Source organism: Condylostylus longicornis, unplaced genomic scaffold, assembly GCF_029603195.1.
Source record: "Condylostylus longicornis isolate FDR11 unplaced genomic scaffold, ASM2960319v2 ptg000038l, whole genome shotgun sequence".
Classification (NCBI taxonomy): Eukaryota; Metazoa; Arthropoda; class Insecta; order Diptera; family Dolichopodidae; genus Condylostylus; species Condylostylus longicornis.
This window is the reverse complement of record NW_026578007.1, coordinates 8,276,434-8,296,891: the sequence shown is the minus strand read 5'-3', so window position 1 is coordinate 8,296,891 and position 20,458 is coordinate 8,276,434. Positions and strand designations below refer to the sequence as shown.

At 23.6% G+C, this 20,458-nt stretch overlaps 1 protein-coding gene across 1 annotated transcript in view; it reads right to left on the bottom strand.

Annotated features, from left to right (window-relative positions):
* LOC129609264 (GATA zinc finger domain-containing protein 14) overlaps nucleotides 1-18,719 on the bottom strand; it is a 75,001-nt gene extending 56,282 nt beyond the window's left edge. The window contains exon 1 of the mRNA XM_055521199.1: nucleotides 18,643-18,719. The gene's annotated coding sequence lies outside the window, so the exon portion shown is untranslated. The remainder of the gene's footprint in view (nucleotides 1-18,642) is intronic.
* Between the last annotated feature and the right edge of the window lie 1,739 nt (nucleotides 18,720-20,458).

Genomic DNA, 20,458 nt, shown 5'->3' with positions numbered 1-20,458 from the left:
TTAATACAAACAAGTAGTTACACGTATTTGTACGTCAAATAGCAAGAAATCTGTAGTCAATTGAAATCTTACCAAAATGTTGAATTAATAGCTCAATAAACTCATTTTTAATTGAGGCTTATCAAAAAATTAATTAAAAATGCGTTCAGTTGTCGAAATTAAGCAAGTGTTGTTCGGGGAGTCACATTTTCTTTGGTGAAACAACAAACAAAACTGAATGCAAACGATTTAATGTTGACAGTTCTGTAACAAATCAAAATGTCCAAAATAAAAGCACAAACACTCAAAAATAGAAAAACAACATCACCGTTTAAGAAATAAATATTAGAGTTTGTTTTGATTATTGCTGCAGTAATCAAATTAATTTTACTGGCACAATAATGATTTATTACAATAGTTTCATTTCATTATAACAAGTTAAAATTATAAATTTAATTAGTTATAATTTGAATTAATTAAGCCGTTGCAGTTCGCATTTTGCTTGTATTCCCAAGTTTAATAATTTAGGAATGAAAACAAAAGTCTATAAGTTTCTAATTTCAGTTGAATTAAAAAAATTTCTCAAAATTTGTCTATTAAAAAGATGCAAATAAGTCGTTAAATTTTAGTTAAATCTTTTCGAAGAGGTTTTTTCCAAATTATTCCACAAAATTAATGAAAATATTCTGAATTTATTTTTCTTTTTTCTTAAAATTTTTCTTGTATAACACTTTGCTCAAAACAAAATTGATTTGAATGTGAATTTTAAGTAAATTCTGAATAAAACTGTTGGAATTCTTTAAAGTTTCATGGTGTTTATTTAAGATGGAAAATAATTTTTTTTTATATTTTTTAATTATTACTTTATACATACATATATGGGTATCCTACAGTAAGTACCACTATTTTTTAAATTTAATTATTAATTTTTTTTGGTTTTTTTCCATTTTTTTAGTTCAATTAGTTTTAAAGCGTTGCTGTACTAATATCAATTTAGAATTATAATAAAAATCTACTATATAGCTTATTACGGTCTATATAAACGATATTGGAATGTACAATATGTATTATAGATATAAAATAAAATAATTATAAGTTAAGTATGTATTTGAACCTGCCTGTGCATAATTTAAAAGCGAATAGAAAAAAATTTTAAACCGTGTCCAATTAATCATGTCTTACAGGTCTTATTTTTTAATTTTTTTTAAAAGTACATGTATTGAAAAAAAAATACCTCTTTTGATTTCATACTTACTATTCTTTCCGCTCAAAAAAATAGCAAAGGAATGAAAAAATTTAGCAAAAAAAAATAAATAATTCCGCAGACATAATCTGAATTTATAAGTAATTTTATAATATTTTTAATAATATAAAGATTGCCAGATCTATTAAATTGTATAGTGATTGCAAAAAAAAATTTTAATACAAATGGTGTTTAAAATGGGGATATATTTTGCGTGTTAATTCGAAATCAATTACTTACTTGAATCGCGAAATTATTTAAAATTTTAAGAAGTATAGTGGCATACAGAGGTAGATATTGAGACATTACCAAAATTTGGCAACTATGACTCCGACAATAATATTTTTTTTTAATTTGAAGTTAGACTTCGTCTCTTGTATAATTTTTTTTTTAGTTATTTAATTCGATTTCAACTCCAATTTTGACTATTAATTTGACTCCAACTTCGATTCAATAATTCTCGTCCTTTGAATATTTTGATTTTAATATTTTTATTGAGAAATTACAAATTTGAATTTTCCATTTCACTATACTTTTATTTAGTTTTAAGAATTTAAAGGAATTAAACTGCTAACAGAGTCACGGGAAAATAAATTTCACAATTTAGTTTGTTATACAATAGAATTCCTTTCAAATCCAGTCCAGGGATTTGAACTCTTTGATTTGAACCAAAACCGAATAATGTTCAAAATCAGTAAGTTTGTTACAAAACAAATGAAACGCACTACAAGTCTCTCATACAACCCTATCTCTCTTGTTTCCATAATTTCTTCATTAGAATTTAAATGTTTTATAAATTTTAATTATTCCGGCAACACTTAATGTTAATCATTTCCGCTAAAAACCAGTTATATACACATATACGTATACGAGTATATGTATGTATTCAGAAATATTATTCTAAATTCTTTTCAATTCTTGTAAAAGTTCTAAGAAATAATAGGATTGGTATATATGGAAAAAAAAATAAGAATATTAGACACAAACAACATTTATAATAATAGTAAAGGAATTTTTAATTGCTTAGAACTAATTTATGTATTATGGCGGTAACCATAATGGTGGTGGTGATGATGGTATTCAACCTATAATCACATTATATAATGCTTTTGGAAAATTATTGCTAAAAAGAAGCACAGAAATGAATCAATAATAATTATGAATGAATGAATTTCTAAAAATATATTTTGTTTTCGTTTTCTGTGTAAATTTTTTTTTTTGGTTTTAAAATGAAACGTCAACTTTATGTCAGTTTTATAAAGATAAAAACAATGAATTTGAAAAGGAGATGACATTTTATTGATTGGAAATTGCTTTTTGCTAGAAGTATGTAGAAGTGTGTATATATGTATACATAAATTAAAAAGATTGGTAAAATTCCAAAAGAGAATGTTAATTTTCGATGAAATCAACGAGGATATTTAAGGTTTTGCATTTAAATCAATTTAAAAATATTGACCATAATAACATATTTTGTTTGTTTTATGTTTAAGCAGAGCTCTATTGAAAGTGTGATTGTAACTGTGGAGATAAGGTGTCTATAGCTCATGAAAATCACCATTAATTTATTTTTTTTAAAAAGTGGACTTATACCACTTTCAAAAAAACCAGCTCATTTCTTACTTACAATAACGGAATAGATAATATTTGACTTTTTTTTTACAATACAGTTACTCAATAAACTCCTTCACTCGTATGTGATTGAACGAAAATCAGAAAAGAAGGTAGGATTTGATGATTGTTAGAGTTTTTTTCTTATCTATTTTAATTAAATTAAAATATCATAGCATCTCGTTAGAAAATCATGCGAGTAAAAATATCTAATTGGTGATTTTGATTAATTAATTGCTTTAACTGCTCGAATTCAACTACAGATTAAAACGAGATTTATCCAATTCGGAATTCATTTGAACTGAAATAGGTTTTTGAAATAGTAAGTTACTGATTATACAAACAGTTATCTTTTGATTACTAAAATTATAAAATTGCTTAAAGCACCAAATTCAAAAAGAAAATTCCTTTAATAAAACAAAATTATAAAATGTATAAATGGTCGAGAACCCTTTTTCTATAAAAAAGTCAAATTATAGAGATATCAGCTGTTTTGGAAATTTTTCAAAGACATTTGAAGGGGTTTTATGAAAAAAATATTTATCTAAGGGTTCAAGGAAGTATTTTCTTCGCTACAATAAACTTTTAATTACTAAATTTTCAATAATCTAAATATATTTTCAATAATTAAATTTATTTTCATTTTTTAGACATACGCACAAAACTCATATTAATTTCATTTTATAATGTCAACATAACTTTCATAATTTTTGTAATAAAACAAGCATGATAATCACATAAATAACTTTCATTATCGTAAATTAAATTTAATAGACAAAACAAATAATAAAAAACAAAAAAAAAAACAGCTAAAACAAAACCTGACGGGAAGATCATAAAAAGTAATTAAGAAAATTGCGCATCAAATTTTGCCCCGTAAAAACAAAAGAGGGTCGTGCCACGTTCAACATAATTAAAAAACGAAAAAATTAGTTTTTCTCTCAATTATCCGTATATGAAATTTTATTAACACCTAGACCTATGTTAAGTCTTTTTACAAAATTTTTGAAAAGAAAAAATAAAAAGATATTAAAAAAATAAGCAAGTCATAAATAATTAATTTTATGCTAAAATTAAAAGTTAAAGAAAAACAAAAACAAAAAAGCAAATACAAATTTTTATTACAAAAATTTCAAAAAATTTGCCACCGTCTTATACTAAAAAATACTCCGAGCACGCGTTTTGTATAGTGAAATTTTTGGATAGGGTAAAAAATCGCACTTGTAAACATTTTTTTTTTAATTGCATTGGTGATAAAAGTATTTTTAAGGTTTTTATTCAATTTTTGCTTCACTTCATTCACTTTCGATGAAAATTATAATAAAAATTTCTTTAAAAAGCATTAAAGGTTATTTTGTAATTTTTAAACCGTTAAAGGTTATTTGTAACCTTAAATATTTTTTATAGAACAAAACTTTTTTTTTTTTTGCATTAACATGAAAAAAATAAAAATTAATGGCAATATTAATTTGATAAAAGTGAAGAAATCATTTGAATAATATCTTATACTACATAATTGCAATGAAGCATAGGAATTATTGACTCTAAATCTGGTAAGTTTTTGAAGCAGTCACAATTGACTCTGTACCTGTAATATTAAAGTATATTGAACTTTGAAATTACGCTTAAACGTAAACAATAATTAAGTGCTTTACCGTTCATATGAGTAATTTAAGTTGAAAACAGAACGAGAGCGGCGAAATTTCAAAATTTATACACCAATATATAAATGGGACTGCCCAAAATGAAGTGAAATTACCGCAACGAATTCAATCGACGACAAAAAAAAGCCCTAAATTCCTATTTTATCTTTTCATATCATATACTTATTACCATTTGTTACATTACATTATATGAAAAATAGTGAGCAGTTGATTTTACTATATCCCTGCTGTTCTGGGTTAACAATGGGAATCCACCGCTTTGGTTCTGTTTTTACAATTATAGGACTTTATTGCACACTTATTTTAAATTATTAAATATCAATACTTATATATCACAAATTAAGTTATGAGTTGCAATTGCTGAATTATGAAACAAAAAAGAATATGACTGCAATTCTGAAATAATCAAAACTATAATTTTTGTATAGTAACCTGTTTCTTTCCCGACTAAAGCTTGAAAAATTGTATTCAAACTTTGAAATGTGCTTAAAACATCTAATTATTTTAATTTATTATCGTATAATAAAAATCCTATTAATTTAAATAAATTATTTCTAAATTAGTATGTTTTCTTTTTGCTACTTTTATTGTATAGGATTAATTTTAATTAATTAAGTTTCTTGTTAAAGTAAATAATAAATTAATCATTTGATTTTATTTTAAGCATAAATTAGAAGTAGAACTAAAAAAATTAATTATGTATTTAAATACATTTTAAATATATTCCATGAATATGTATTATAGAAATTCTAAAACATATGCTATGACAAACTTGTTTGTTTAGAGTAGAGTCAAAGACATTACTTAATAAATTAATGTACATAGTATGTATGAACGTACCATAATTAATTGTTAAAGATATCAAAAAAAGAAAAGTTTTTTCGGCTCGTTCAAATAAATTGTGTTTTTTTAACATTTGCCTATTTATTTTCAGAATATAAATTTCATATAATTAAAGCTACTAAATAAAACCAGATTTAAAATCGATAAAAATTTTGTTTTTTTATTTATATTTTAAATTTTGTTCTATAAAATATTATATTTGTAAATACACACTGAAAATTTTTTATTACTGTTTACATATACGACAAAATCTAAACTTTAATCTGAATTTGACGAAAGTCGTGTATGTTAGACATCAGAATTTGTCTGATCAGATTTACTGTCAGGGGTTTGAAGGTGGCTTTTACATGTACGACAAAATATAACATTAAATCTACGACAAAGTCTGATTCTTTTTTACATAACAAAATGAATTAGAACAGATGAAGCTCAGATCTTATGTCAAAATATAATATTTGTTTCTGAATATATCTCAAAACCTGAAATTTTATCAGTCTTCCAGAAAATTTTCAGCATATTCTTCGGATTATGTTCTGGAAGTCTGAATATATATATATACGACTTTCATCAGATCTAGATTAAATCTTTTATTTTGTCGTATTAACAATACCTTACAGAAAAATGTCATCAGACTTTCTCATATATTTAATCTCGAATTCGGTCGTGGACGTAAAGAACCTTAATTTTTAATTTAAATAATTCATATTACAAAATTTAAAAAAAATAGTAGCAACTTTTGAAGAAAACGACAAGACAATACTTTTTTACAAAATATAAAATAAAGGAATGGGAATGTTAAAGCTTTAGGAAATTGATTTAGAATGAAAAATTCAAATTTTAAATATTACAGCCAAGAATTGTAGAATTAAAATATGATGAAATACTTAATTTTAAATATTTGGTTATAGATTGGTTGATTCCCAATTGAAGCTTGTGCTAATAATGTCAATGAGTTTGATGAACATGAAAATAAATAAATTTCCATAAAATAAGAGAAACACTCTACTATTACGACAAATTAAGTATATTGTGAATTTGAAATCTAGGAACCAAATTTTCTTTTTTTTTTTTACAATCACACTCCACATACCGCTTATAGGAATAGTAGCAATAGGAGTAGTAATAAGAACAATTCAAACATTTTATTTACATATCATGTACTTTTGCTGCATTATGCTGTTATTTAAATTTCTTATATACTGGTTATGATTTCCTTCATAATAAATAATAATTTATGTACATAAATATTTTTCATTAAATATACAATGTCGTACATAAACAATAATTTACAACTTTTTATTTTCTAATTTGTGTAATAATTGCTTCCTACGAGGCAATTTAAGATTTTTATTTTTTTTAAATATTAATTATGTATGTATGTTATGTACTATATATGTATATGTATATAAATATATGAATTTAAATTCACAATATAAAATTATTCATGAGAGTATAAAATTACAAATGAACAAAACACAACAAAAAAAAAATTAAAATAAAATCTTGAACTACATACCTACATACATGTTACATAAATTTTACCACATACGTTAAGCTGAGAATACGAGTTGAAAAAAAAATTGTGAATTCAACAATTGTCATTGGTTAATTCCCAATTAAATGTTAATATTTTTTAAATTTAATAATTTTTTTTTTTCTTGTTAAATCAAATATGACATTTTCAATTATTTTTTTTATTCTATTAAAATTATAACTTTTAAATTAATGTTTAAATATAAAAATGTTTTACTCATTGTATGTAATAATACCCTGTGCTTATATAAACACACACACACACACATATAAGTATGTATAAAGAGTATATTATGCGCGGTAAAGTTGAAAATTGTCGTAATAACTACACGTAATAACGTTTATTATTATTCCTGCATGTACCATATTATTATTATAAAATGCTGTTTGTGTTATGAACTAGCGTATTCGTTTCAAATACAATTGAATTAATAATGAAGTAGAATAATATTTGTATGTTTAAATGTTTATTCATTAAGTTGAAATTACAGGCTTAAACTAAATTTGAAATTGATTGTTTTTTGAAATTGAAGTATGTAATATGAAGATTTTATTAGATCTGATTCAAAATTTGAGTCTATTGAAATTCTGATAAGAAAACACCATTTGGAAAATGACAAAAATTATTTTATTATTTATACCCAGATTTCATATGTGTAATTTTAAAAGATTTAAGCGACTAAAAATTAACTTTGCTGTATAGCTATTTTTGAAAACAATCAGCTGACTTTTACTTTGTTTAAATATTTAATTAAAACGTAAAAATTAACAAACACAGATTTGATCAAAATAAAAAGAAACTAATAATGATTTGACATAAAATTTGGGCTGGGCTACGTCAGGTGACGTTTTTAAACATAGATGTTTGTAAACTCGTACAGTCGCATTTATAAACACACAGATTTTGTCGTATTATACTTATTTTACAGAATATGTTAAAGGGATCTTCATCTTACAAAATAAGAAGGTTTTTTTAAACAGATCTAATTTTTTTCAAAATACCATATGCTACAATGCAATAATGCGATATTAAATAATAATATTGAGTAATTACAACATATAGGCTGAATTTTGTTTTAATATAATATTGCTGTAAATTTAAAGTAAAGCATATGTTGCCAACTTTCTTAAAATATTAACTAAATTAATAATTTATGAGCTTATAAAAATTTTCTATATGAGCATATTTTCAAATTTTATTAATTATGATCCTAAAATTAAATGAACTGTATTAATTAAATAAGAAAATTAAATTCGATACTACATAAACCTAACCTAGATACCTGACTATTATTTACTTAAATCTTATAATTTGTGTTGATAATCAACGTTGTTAATCTGATCAACCACAAAATTTCTTCATTTAATAATTTTGTACCTTGATGTAAGGAATAAAAAAATATTTTTGTTTTTTTTTTTTGGTTTTTTAATTAAAGTGCTCATATCAAACCTATCCTCAGATTAAAATGTGGGCGCTTGCGTTTATCTCTGTTTTTTTTCTGGTATTTCGCTATTGTCATTAAACTTTAAAATGATAAATGTGTATATTTATTAAAATTGGGGGGCACACGAAAAAAAAAAATTTTAAAACCAAAAAATAACCTTCAAGAATAAGAGAAAAAAAAATTTTTTTATTATTTTTTTTTTTTACTTGTAATACAAATTAAAATTGTTTTTGTAAATATTTACGCATTAACAAGTATTTTTAGATGTTAGTATGTATGTATGCAAAAAACTTGTATATTTAGTAATCGTATATAACAGGCAACAGGTTACTTGTTATAAAAATATAAAAAATTTAAGAATTTTTATAATTTGAACATACAAGCAATCATATACATACATATATGCAATTACGATCTGAGATGAAAAAAAAACAAAAATTTAATCCTATAGTATTTTCTAGATTTTTATTTTATTACAATTATAATTATTGAATGTGTGCATAAAATTCGATTATGCTTCGACTATATTAATTGAATTTTATGGAAAGAAAAAATTTATAATAAAATATAATTAAACGAATATAGTAATTAGCTAATAACATCTATACATATCTATATGCGTATAATATAGCATAATATATTTTGTATACCTATATGTACAGATACATGTTTGATTTAAAAATATTTCACAAAATCCCATAATATTCAATATAATAAAAGTAAAGTTCCGTGTAAATAAAATATTAATTTAATAAATTAATAGCCACCTATTGGCATTAAACAAAACAAAAAAATATACATATGTGGCTAGCACATAAAAGACTGAATCGTTATAGAGTAGTGCATACGATAATAAAGTTAATAAAGCTATTTGGTTGCGTTTCAGTTCATGTGCCTAGTGTACATTACTATGTGGAGTCTTATTTATTATGTGGAGTCTCATTTCATGTGATCCGATTTCTCTGGAAAGTAATCTCAGATAATTTTATCAATAACCAGATTTCAAATTTTAAATTCTGTCAATTAGTTCTTTAGAGGCGATTAAAGGCGTCAAAACGGCCCGTAATAAAAGTTTCCGAGCCCGAAAATATTCTAGAAAAATTTTTCTAATTCATTTTAATTAATAACAAGAATTAAAATATTAAATTTCAAGGAAATTGGTTGATTATTTCTCTGTATATGAGGAAAAATGTAAATTCAAGTCGAAAAAACAAATCACCTGCTCACACCTGAATTTCACAACTGAAATTTATTTAACTTTGTATATTGACTGTCAGAAAGAACTTATATGCAAAATTTCAGGATTATTCTTTTTCATGAGCCTAACTAAAATGTGTGTACTTCTGTCAAATGCAATTTTCGACTTACCACGTATAAGATGGGTAATGAAAATTGTATGACGAATTTAGAAGTTTTCAATTAAACGGAGTTAATGAAAATAGTTTGTGATTAAGCGTTGATTTAAAGTTGTCTCTTTAAGGAAAAATTAAAATACATATATCTGGTCGCCAGGCATTAGAAAATATGTATTTAAAATTTCTGTAATTTTGTCAACTTTTGTTAAATTACAAAAATCTTAAAATTCAATTTTAAAATTATTTTGAGCATGAAAATATGCCCCTATACTCTATAAAGCAATGGAAGTCTTATTATTAAAATTTAAAAATTTTAAAAATCCAATTCCAATTACAGAATCTTTCTTTTCTTGTTATTATTACCCATTTATGCAAATTTCTTTTTCTTTTAACATTCTCTGGTGTCCAAATTTTTTTAATGAAATTCATAACACTCCTAAAATTTTATGAAAATATTTAACAAAATAAGAACACGGAATTTTAAAATTAATTCACTTGGTTTTTTAAAAGTCGCATAAATTATTCTATAATTTTATTTAGCGCATTTTTCCAACAATACAATCTTAAGAAAACCCTAATTTAATTCAATAAGCCTTATTCATATACGTATATATTAATTTAATTTTGTATTTAAATTTTTGGTTTGTTCCTATATATGTATAAGTATATTTAATAAAGGTCACACCTTAGCTTACCTTAATGATTGAGTTGTCATATTATTAAAAGTACATACATACACACATACAAAAATTCCAATTTTTGTTTCACCATGCAACATTGTTATTATTTATAGTGGTACAATTTAAAGGTTTGTGATGTGTTATGAATTTCTAGTCCTGTTTGCAATGTTAGGAAACAAATAGTTTGAGATATACACATATAACATCAGAGTATTTTCGTATTTATATAATTGTATGGTTATATGGCGCGGCAGGGAACAATGTAATCAGGTAAGAGATTTTTATATGGTTCTAATATTCAAAGAACAACAAGTTCAGAGTTGCAAGCGTTTAAAAACAATTTTGACTACATTTTCTATTTACTAGTTTCGAACAGTTGAATTGGGAATATGGAAGTGCATTTAAAATTATGCCTTTATATATTCTTTCTCATAGTCGAATTCCGAATAAATTAAGCTATGTATGTTCGTCTATATCAACAAAAACTAATAATAATTACCTGAATTTAGCTTAATACGATTAAGAGACAGCAGTTTGGTTCGTTGTCATAAAACTTCAAAAATAAGTAATTTAAACATACATACATATATAAATTTTCCTCTCATCCGGCTTCCAACAACGTACATATGTATTTTCTTAAAAGGCACATATGTATACATCTAGTAGACATGATCAACTTTATACCTATTCTCATTCAAAAGTAATTTAAAGGGAATTAAAACCAGAAATTTGAATTGTTTCAATTTTAACACTTTTATCTCTATTCATCTTCAATCCACACACCATTGCTGATTGTTTAAGCTTATAATTGATTTTTATTTGGAATTCACACCTTATTTACATTTACATATGTATATACATATCCAGGTAATTGCACAGGTAAAATATTTGAACCTTCTAAAAAAATAAATGAGTTTCTATTCATTTATTTAAAAATAAAAAAAACAAAGATTACTTAATGTTTGTTTTTTTTTTTTAAGAATTTGTATACGCATCTTAGCATTCTTTGATTAACACAAAGAATGAATATCAGCAAAAACTTGGCTTTTTCATATCGGTTAATCATAAAAAGAAAATGTATAAAGTGCGGTTTTTGTGGCGCCATTACTCTAAAATTTAATTTTATAGAAATAAAATTTAATATTAGAAATAAAATAGCAGATGCTTTAAAATATACATGAAAAATATTTATTAATAGTTTAATTTTATTGTACCTAGAAGCTCAGAAATAAATTTAAGTAATAAAATTTTGCTATTAAAAATACTCGTTTTAAAAAGTACTCAAATTTTATATAGTATATAAAGCAAATATATAGTATAGATTTAGTATTTGGGACGGAATATTGTGTAGGCCGTTTTTATAAACCTATAAAACTTTTAATTAACGTGTCGAAATCTTAAAAGCATATATAGATAATAAACATGAATATCCATCGAATTTCCAATAATAATATTGAATTGAAGTAAATTTTTTTCAATAATTTATTCGCACGTTTCCTAATTAATTTTAAATCAGAAAATTAACAATTTCAAAATTGCATAGTTTTAGGGGTGCGAAATTAATTAAAAGTTAAAAACTGTGAATTGTATTCTGCTAACAAGTACTTAATAAAACATATGATCTGAGCTAAACTATAACGCCATCTGCACATCAATATTCTACCTATAAACTAAAAAAATGGTAGTTAATAAGACTAATTTATGATTTACATTCAAAATGTTGTTTCTAACAGACACAAGTTAAGTATTTTCCCTTAGTATTTTACATTATCGACTGCAGAAATTCACACACACATAAATCTTTTTCAAAACATCAATTAATAAGAAGACACCAGAAAAATAATACGAAACTTGTGATGTTTATAAATTTAATTTCCATAATTTATATAAGTTGCTAAATAAAAACTTTTTGAAGTTCTGAAGACATCCTCAATAATACGCTACAATATTTACTAATTTTTTTCAATGCCAATTTCAATGAACAATATCTAATTGTTCTAGTTCATTATACGATAAGAAAGATATACTATTCTACTAGATAGATACTAGATTGATTCTAGATAGATATTAAAATTTCGATATTTCTATACAATTTCGAAATTTTGCATTTTTTTATGTTGGCTTGACATAAGTTAGGTTAACATTTTCTTAAAAATTATTTTTATATGCAATCAAATTTTACTTAATTTAATAACATTTTCTTAATCTAAATTTTAAATTATTTTTAAAAAATATTAATTATAATTTGATACTTTACAACAATTATTTGAAAATGGAAAGGAGTGCATGTTATTAGATTTTTATTACCCAACCTTTTTTTAACGCATAATATACGATTATTTCGATTTTGTTTAATTAATTGCCCGACAAAAACTGTTTATAATTTCATTGTAAACATTTTGATCCAAATATAAAATTACAATTTCATTTATAAACTTAATTAATATAATTTATTTCTTTTAATTTTCAATCAGAAATTATGAACATTCAATAAGTCCATTGTGTGGATAAATGGAACCAGTAATTAAGGTTCTCTTTTGTCTATCACTATATAGATTATAAACCGCAAACATACTTGTTTTAATTCAATGGAAATTGTAAAAGTGTTGAAAACTTAAAAGATAAATTAATTTTTTCTCTCATAATTAGAGATGTTTTTCATCACCTTTTATTCTTTGCTATTTTTCTTTGTTGTACTGTATACTATATATTGTACTATATACAAAAGACATTAACTATGATGCTATTGAGCAATTGAATATTATGTTATATGTATAAATATGTATATGCAGCAATGCACAGAGCTGCTAGTTGTTGCAATAAATATAGTTTTGCAATAAATTTTAAAATAGAAATTATTATTATGCGGTAGGTATTATTGTAGATTTACTACTGCTTCAGCAATTCTATTATTATTTAATAAAATTGTAGCTGAAAATAATATTTGCATAAAATAAGCTTAACATTATGTTTTACATTTTAAATGCGATTTTAACAACTCAATTAAAATTATAGTAATCTTAATTACAAAATACCAATTTAAAAATCAAAATACCAGGTGTAGTCGAAAAGGAATTACTCGTAAGCTTAAGCGAAATCTAAATAAATTTGGAAAATGAAATTGAATTAAAAGAGTACTAAAAAGAGATTACAATTATAGAGGATTTTGTGATTAAGCATAGTGTCTTAATCGACGACTGTGGGTCAAGAACCAAAGAAATTTCAAATGTAATATTTTCCCTGATAGGGGGTCACAAGAAATCCGATCAAATAATGATATTTTTAATTAAATGTGTCTTTCACGTTAGGTGTTTCAAGGAAGATTAATATCATCTCAATAAGGAATCAGAACGACGAATTGAAGATGCTGCGAAAGTATTCTTAGAATCAGTTTGATTCCGAGATACTGTGGAATCTGCAGCATCCAATATACAGAAATTTTGAAGATCACTTTTTAAGAGTTGCAGAACTGAATATATTTATGTACTTTGGAATGTTTGATTATTATAACAAAATTATAATTTTTTTAAACTACAGTTGTAAAATTATATTAAGTAGTTACATTATTTAGCACTTTAATTTACACTTGAAACACCAAAATCACAGAGAACATAAATGAAACCTAAAATCAAGTAAAACAATTGGCAATAAGTTAATTAAATCAATCACTAAGATGAATTATAACAAGAAATAAATTGCGCGTCTATAACGTCTACGACTTGATTTAAGTTTAATTCAGTTTGCATTATTTATATAGGAATGGCTGTCCAATCTGTGATAGTGCAGAAAAACATAAAATTAAACAAGGTATACCTTGAAAAAATAATATTTTGAATTTATTATTCAAATACGCGCTACACACGATTATTTTCTATACCATTACTTGACAGCAATAGTCAGTTAATAACCACAAAATGAAGAACAAACAATTTTAACAAAAATTTCTCTTAATATTCTCATTCAATTACACCAATATTTTATTAAATTGAATAATAAAAATGAATTAAAAGTGTGTAATAAATCACGAAAATGTTGCCCCGTAATTAAATTCCTTTATTACTATTTTAATTGAAATCCAAAAGGTTCCAATTATCTACCAATCAATAAATTATTTACCAAATTTACTTATAGTTTTGTTTTCATTTTCAATTTTCAAAAAAACATTATGCTTAAAAAAAGAAAACATATTTATTTTCTTCACTTCATATGCAATCTTCTATATTTCTTTAAGCGAAAAACAAAGTTTTCTTTAATTTATTTTAATTGATGTGCTGTTGTACTTTAATTGCATAAAAAATTGGGTTATTGAATAAAGTAAAAGGGCGAAAATCAATAGTTTTCTTTTTTTTTTTGTTTTCTACATTTTGAAGAAAATTAATTACATTCGAATGTGAATGTTCCATATAGCATTCATCAATATCATTAACTCGGTTTAAAAAGAAAACCTCTATTATGGGATTAAATTTTCGTATTTAACAATTTTAAAATTATATTCGAATTTATAAGCAAAAAAATTAGTAGAACCATACTGTATTGTGAGTATTAGAGTATCACACAGTAAACCACAATTTTAGTGTTGTGTTAAAAACACAACAAAAAAAAACGTCCGGAAAAAATTGCAAATATTCGAAACTTTCATAATAATTATGACCATAAATTAAAATTAAAATTAACAGAGTTCTGGTCTACATGATCTGTTAGATAGAATTGACGTTTAAGAAAAATTAGACGTAATTGAGAAGAAATTTTTCTAGATAAAAAATTTCGCGTGCAGCATGAAGTTTCTTAAAAATGGCAGTTGTCATAAATTAGCCAGTAGATTTTGTAAATTATTAGACTCTGTATGAATCATTCTTGATTTTATGAAAATCAATTCAAATATCATTATCAGTATTATTGTTATTTAATATGTGAGCAAAATTTCTGTATAATTAATTGAAATTATTTAAAATTGCGCAGTATGCTCAAATATCAATTTTTATTATTTATAAGTCAACACTTTTTCAATTATTAACTTATGAAAACTCATTCCTCTAAAAATTTCGCACACACCAGAAAGAAAAAATGTTGACTATTCGAATCATAAAGCCTTCACTTTCTGATGAAGCAAAAACCACAGGATAAGTTCTAATTCTTTCCAATTATCTTTTGTTTAAAGTATAGGTACACCAAATTCTAGTCTATTTTCTGATATTCAATTTAGTTACTTAAGATTCTTAAATTCGCTGTACCGCGAAACCGCGTGTTTACAAAAGCAATTAGGTATTAATTTAAAAGAAAAGTCAAATTTAATGATCAGAAAATAATAAAATTCATAATTTATTAAAATTTTAACATTCGGTTGCGTTTTTGATCAAGCTTGCATTTGGCTATCAATTTGTAAAATAATTATTTGATTTACCAATTTGGAAATTATTGAAATTATTTTCAATTATTCAGCTAAATGAGTGTATAGTAAGTATTCTAAATTAATTAATTGTTTCCGATTATTATCTTTTGAACTTTTTTTTGGTATAGACAGAACCACTTTCACAGAATATATCAACAAACACAATAATAATATATAGTTTCTTTTAAGCAATGAGGATGCTTTTAATTTTATTAATTAAATCCTAAGAGTTAATCTGACCAAACATTATTAAATTTTTTTAACTTTTACATTATAAAATCTTTTGATATGCTTTCGCATATATGCCAAGAATTTCATATTTTCTATACTTTGTTTTTTCTCTTCTTCAAATTAACTTGTCTGAGTTTTGTTACATAGCACTTTTAAAAATGAGAAACTAAAATAAAAAACAATATAAGAAATGTATGTGGAAAATATTTAAACAAAATAATCGAAAAGGTAAGATGAAAACCCATAAAATACACATATATAAATATATAAATATAAATGTAGCAATGAAGTGAAGAAATCTTCACATTTTATAAGTATGTGTGGGTAAGTTATTGGAATATCATGAGTACGTGTATTTGCATATAGGTTGGCTACGCTATAAGAAATAAAAGAGAAAGTTTTCCGTGTGCTTTTTTTTTTTGTATCTTACTTTGATTCTGTTTTTTTCTCGCTTTATTTTTTCTTAATATCTTAACGACGATTGCGGTATTTCAGAATAACTCTTAAGATAATTAAACAAACCGCTTAATATATATATGTATATATATATATGTATCTTTTTTTATTTGTTTTATTTCAAAGCTGATATTTTTGTTTATTGATCTCGATCTTAAATATATAGGGTCAAAAAAATACAAAACAAAAAAAAAAAAGAGGAAATTTCAAGAAACGCTTTTTAAACATTTCGGAAACGGTTAATATTATATTTTTGTTTTAATATAATTTTTTTTTTTGGTAACAAAAGTTTCATTTATCTTTGAAAGTATAAAAATGATTTGAGGTCAAATTTTAACCAAAAAGTAACACACAAAAAAAAAACCAACAAATCCCTCTCTATTATTGATAGTGTGAATTAAAAGCTTAAAAATAATATAAAAATTTATCTGTTTTGATCGAGATTAACTGTATTGACTTTGAAAAACATAGAGAAAAATTATAGAGAATTAAATGAAATCTTATATTAATTACTATTTTAAATTTATTTACAAATCATTGTAATAAACGTTGTAGATGCGAAAAGATAAAAATTTATTCGAAATGTAAGAGATTTTTACTAAACATTTATAACGACACTTTAAAATTATATATTTGGTATCTAATAGTGTAAATTTAGAAATTTATGAAATTAGTAATTTTTAATTTGTTTAATTTGCTGCTCTAATGCGAACTCATCAATTGTTAGTTAGTGAACTTGGTTAGCCAACGTAAAGGTATAAAAACTGAAACATAAGGAAATTTAAAGCAAATTGTACAGATATAGAATTAAAGTGTTATACTCATGGGGCAACAAAAACGTTTTTCAAAACAAGTAAAAACATTTCAGTTGGTATAAACCCTGCATATAACTGAATTATCCCCCACACATTGGCAATCTGAGTTTAAAATTTGTTTTTGAAATATCTATGCAAAAATATGCAAAATTTGATATTAATATTTGTATTAGTTGTTGAAATATTTAAAAAAATTTCTTTGATTTCTATGGCAGTTACCTGAACCCGTAGTCAGAATTAGTCAATATACAGCCGTTCTTGACAGAAAAGAAACAACTTGTGAAAGTTTGGTATCGATTGCAGTATTCGTTTTTGAGTTATCGTGCGATCTGACAGACATGGCTAAATCGACGCAAAAATTTACGCTGAGCAAGAATATAATATATATATACATATGTGCATACCGGAGATAACTCCATACCAAAATGAATATACCCTTCACGAAGGTGCAGAGTATAAAAAAGTGTTTGGTAATTAAATCTGAGATAAAAAAAAATTAAAAAATGAAATAGTTTTTCCCTTTTTTTAATAGAAGTGGTTTTGCTCTATTTAGAAACAAGCGAATCGAATCGACAAATTGTGGTTTGTTCTGTTTTTTCTCCCTACTCAAAAGAAATCGAAAATTTGCTTTTTTATGCTAAATCCAATAATTAATAACATGATCAGACAATGACATATCTTCATTGATTATTGACAACTATTCCCGGAATATCGTTTCTCTCGATATGAGTATAAAAAGTCTTTAAATCAATCACAAGCCAGCTGTAGAAAAAATTGCTTATGTTATTTTAAGCCGTTTACTAGAGAAACGGAAAGAAGACTAATAATTTCTCATATTATTTACGTACATACATTACAATTGAATTTGTTATTTTTATACCCGTACGAACTCGAAAATACTCGAAGGGTTTTATACATTTATACCACATTGTTTGAATCGGTAATAAATAAATATCAGAGATAAAGACATATGTTAAGCACATGTTTTTGATCGGGATGGAATTTTGAGTCAATTAATGATATGTTTGCCTGTTTGTCCGTCCGTGTCACCAATAATTTAAAAATGCATTGGGCTAGGCTAACCATCCTATTGAAATTGGTTTTAGTTGAAGTATTTATTTGTAGCTACCGCACAGCTTCAAAAATAGTGTGTAATCATATCACACAAACCATAAAGCATAGAATTGCTAAAATTTACACAAAATGTTTTTGATAGTAGAGCTGATGTTTGGTTTTTGATATTTGATATTTTTATTCAATTTGATTCTGGACGGTTTAATTATTCAAATAGCATATTAATATCTAAATATATAGTACTTATATTTTGGATTAATTTGTATTCTAAATTTAATATTTAATAATTACTTGAATATTAATAAATTCAATCATTTTACTTACCAATTTAGATTCGCATCTATACTTTTAATTTCTTTTGTTTAAAATTTTTCTTCTTTTAATTTCACTATATTCTAGTAGTACTTGAGTGGTACTTACAATTTAATTGAAAATATAAAAATCAGGAAAGTTTAATTGTTAACAAATTAATTAAAATTTTATTGCATATATTATTAATAATTATAAAAAATTTAAAACAAAATTCTTATTTATATAACATTAATTTTCTTTGTTATTTTTTAAAATTTTCTTTTTATATTTTTATTTTCCTTAAGTTTTCGTATATATTTGTAGAATTAATTTTTAATAATAATATTAAAAATATTAATTTAAAGTCACATTCAATTAAAATCTAAATTTAACTATAAAATAAACGATAAAAACAAAATATTAAATTAATTATATATTTTAAAAGAAGCAATCAAATGTTAAATTAAGAAGTCAATTTGCAAGTAAATTAATAATATTAAAGATAATACAAGTATGTATAAAATATCTTTAAATATCCAATTGTTATATATAATATAAAATATAATTAAGTGTTATACACATAATTCAGTATATAATTTTTGACAATCCAGTATATAATTTTTGACAATCCAGTATACAATTAAAATAATTTGACAAATACTTGATTCGATTAATTCTAGTTTTCTCATAAATTAATGAATCGATTATTTGTCGCAATATTTTTATTAAATTAATACAACACTAATGATTTGCACACATTAATTATACGACACAAAATAATTTTTATTAACATTAATTTAGAAGAGTTAATTAAAATTCATGTTCAAAAAAATTATTCTTCATTAAATTTTTTTTAATAAAATTTACAATTTCATTAAAATTTTATTCAAATTTTTTATTGTTATTTAATATTTATCATGTATTTAATATTTTTGAATAATTTTGTATATAGTGTATGTTTATTACATATTTTGAACAAATATTAATAATAATTAATTTATTAAATAATTTTATATTATTATTATTATAATATTTAAAATTATTATCGTATATTACTTTTATTTAAAAATTATAAAAATTAAAAATATAAAATATTTTTATATTACATACATAAATTTTTTACAATTATACTAATTCGTATTTAAGTTGAAAATGAAGGGCTTTAAAATATTAGAACCATTTACCGGTTAATATTACCGGTAATAATTTTTTTTTTAATTTTCTTGCAAGCAAAAGAGAAATAAAATTATACCACACAGATCTCTTAATTTAGACCCCCTTGATTTGTATTATGGTAAATATTTTTCCTATGAAAAGAACTGAAAGTTCTTTATATAGAGTTGTGTCAAAGAAATTTATGCCCTTTAATATTCATAAGCATTCAAGTAGATTAATTCATAAGGTTGAACATAATGGAAGAAAGTAACCATTTTTTAAATTTGATGTCAAAATGAATAAAGAATTCGGTAAAATTTGCATAAAAACTTCCGGACCATAAACGATGAATAAATAGTTTTTATATGTATGACTAAGATTAAAGATAGCTGCATGTTACAACAATTATTTGACTTTTTTTCCGAAATTAAAGCGTGAAATTGAAATTTTTTTAACTTTTAACTCATAAATAATTTTAAAATCCGAAAGCCATAAATTATTTCGAAATTTTAAGTATTTATTCAGAAGTTTTTGTTCAAATTTCTTAAACTCATATTTGATGTCTCTAAATTACACAAAAATAAAGTTATACTCAAATTTTATGTTAACTTTACAGCCTGAGTGTTGTCAAATCTAGTAAATTGTATGAATTAGTTCTATAAAAATTTATTTTTCCAAAAAATACAGTATTCCA